At 28.4% G+C, this 3,090-nt stretch overlaps 1 pseudogene; it reads left to right on the top strand.

Moving 5' to 3' along the window:
- The first annotated feature begins 258 nt into the window (after nucleotides 1-258).
- Nucleotides 259-1,296, top strand: LOC149560067 (putative expansin-A17; annotated as a pseudogene).
- The last annotated feature ends 1,794 nt before the right edge of the window (nucleotides 1,297-3,090 follow it).

Here is a 3,090-nt window from a genome sequence, read left to right as displayed (position 1 = left end):
GTTAGAAATAGCAATTTCTACTAAGATTTAATTGTTTGTCATTAGATGTTTTGAGATTATTAGGTTTAGTAGGTTTAGGTTTAGGTTGAGTGGGCTGTAGCATTTTCGAGAAATATGTAGATATTTTCTCATATTGTACGCTTGCCTATAAAAAAGCGCTATGCATTCATTTGAAATCACGGTAAATGAAATACAATTATTTTTTTGTGCTGCACCACATTGTGTCTTTGTGCGCCTCTGTCCAACCAACAAAAAGAAATGGCAATGATGAAAACGATGAGTGTGGTGTGTGCATTAGCATTGTTTGTCCTAAAAGCAATGCTAGTTCAAGGTTGGACTGCAGGCCATGCTACGCTTTATGGGGGTAGTGATGCCTCTGGAACCATGGGTCAGTTTCTTAGTTAGCTATTCTTCTATAATTCAATGAAGTCATTGGAAAAAGTATTGCATATCATTGTTATTGCCTTGTTTGGAGATTATTTATAGCCTAATTACTATTTGCGCGTTGGTATAATTTCATTGTTTCTTGCTTTCAAGATCATATGAAGTTAAAAGTAAGTTGTGATGTTTTTGTTGCAGGTGGTGCTTGTGGGTATGGTAATATGTACGGTGCAGGATATCGAACAAATACTGCAGCTCTAAGTAGCGCTCTGTTTAACAATGGTGCTGCATGTGGAGCTTGCTTTAACTGTAATGCTAAAAAGGCTCCTCAACGGTGTCTTCCTGGCACGTCCATTATAATCACTGCCAATAATTTCTGCCCACCTAAGAATGCACTACCAAACGACAATGGAGGATGGTGTAATTTGCCTCTCCAACATTTTGACATGGCACAACCTGCCTTCCTGCAGATTGTCAAATAAAAAGCTGGAATTGTACCAGTTGTTTATAGGAGGTATGTAACTTTTCTTCCTCTTTGCACAAAACTTGTTATCCAAAAGATGTGAGAAATAGATGAGTATTGAACATGATGGGATTCATTGCAGGGTTCCATGCAAGAAGAGTGGGGGAATCCGTTTTACCATAAATGGAAGAGACTACTTTGAATTAGTGTTAATAAGCAATGGTGGAGGAAGGGAAGATATCACAGCAGCTTGGATAAAAGGTTCAAAAATTGGATGGCAACAAATGAATAGAAATTGGGGGGCGAATTGGTAAAGCAATTCATACTTAAATGGCTAGAGTTTGTCATTTAGAGTGATGAGCAGTAATGGAAGAATTATCACTATGTACAATGTGGTTCCTTCCAATTGACGATTCGCACAAACATTTTCTTTTTCTGGTAACTTCAGATAAATGTTCATTTCTAACAATTGTTGTGATTATAGCCAATGTAGGAGTCCCTAAAATAGTAAGTTTTTTTCTAAAATACAGAGTGGCACGTCCTACGTATTGAGGATTTCATTCCACTATAATATGGTAGTATATAGCCCGCCAAGGGAATTAGTTCAGCTAAGATTCATGGTGTTATAGTAAATGTAAGGGTCATGTCCTCTTATAAGGACTTGTGTTGAAATAATAAAATCCAAAGATAATTCAGGTTGTTCATAATGAATTCAAAATCTTCGAGATTTCAGGTTTTCTGTTTGTATTTGAAAATATTTTAAATTAAAGATATTTGAGTGTTTTGATTATATTTTGTGTTGTTAATTTTTTTTACAATAAGGGAATTTTATTTTTGAAATAAGCAGCAGTAAGAAAGAAAGTATCGAGTTTTTTTCTGAAAAAAAAAAACTAAACAAATTTACAATAAGTTATAATTTTAAAGATATCAAGACAGATCAAATATATAGAAATAAAATAAGATAAGGAGAAAGATAGATAAATTAATGGAAATGGTAATAAGTCTATTAAACATTAGTTCTTGATTAAGCTTATTTCAAAAATGAAATTTATTTTCTACTATGTATTTCTAAGATATAGATGATCAATTAGTTCAATAATTCATTGATTGAAATCTAAACATGCTACATAAGGACCAACATAATCCTATCAAGAAAGTCACATAAGCTTTAATTATTTCTAACAAAAGCACAATTCTTAGTATGTATTTCATTATAAAATATCAATAGAGTTGCACACAAACTACATGATGGGACAAGCAAAACTTGCCTAATATATCTCTTAGATTAACTTTGTCTTATCCTCAACTAATAATAATAATGGGAGAGTACTTGCTGGTATTGAATTTTATGTTTTGATGAGTGATTAAATTTTTTTTAGTTTCTATGATTTACAATTAATCATTTTAAAATTTTCCTAATACCTTAGATGCAAATTTTCTAACTTAACAATTTTTTAAAAATAATTTTCTAAGATTTGATTGGGCAGATTCATTTAGCTCTTATAATTATTTTTTTCCAACATGAATGTATAACTTAACAATTTTTTTAAAATAGTTTTCTAAGATTTGATTGGGCAGATTCATTTAGCTCTTATAATTATTTTTTTCCAACGTGAATGTATTAATGTAAATTATTATTTTAATGTAAGTGCATTAGCTTAAAGTTTTATATTTAAATTTTATATTTTTTATAATATAATTTTTGTCATTCAATTAAAAATATTTTTAAAATGGTATTACTTATATTATATTATCATTTAACAAAGATTATTATAAACTATTATTATAAAAATACTATTATTTTTATATATAATATTATAATTTATTTACAATATAATATTATATATATACAATAGATCATATAAGAAATAAAAATTAAATTAATATCATTATAAAAAACTATAGCTATATAGCGTTTCTATTAATTAAAGTATTTTATATACTATAATAAATTTACTAAAGTAAAACTAGATTTATATTAAAACTAAAGGCAAGCTAGATTTATATTAAAACTGGTTTCCATGTAAATCTAATTGGTAATTAAACTTTTAAATTTTCACCAATCAAATTTCACAATACTTTTTAAAATATTATATTTTAATATTTAAACACAAATCCATCTCTCATGCAAATAAATAGAACACTTAGATGATGCTTGCAAAGCATGGGACTTCCTAGTACTATATTATTTTTAATATGCTGAAATTTTTTATTTTATTAAAATTTGTATATTTCTAAAATATATT

This window comes from Cupressus sempervirens, chromosome 4 (genome assembly GCF_028749045.1).
Source record: "Cupressus sempervirens isolate cs-2001-9-10 chromosome 4, ASM2874904v1, whole genome shotgun sequence".
Lineage (NCBI taxonomy): Eukaryota > Viridiplantae > Streptophyta > Pinopsida > Cupressales > Cupressaceae > Cupressus > Cupressus sempervirens.
The sequence above is the reverse complement of the archived record's forward strand: the minus strand, read 5'-3'. Positions and strand labels throughout refer to the sequence as shown.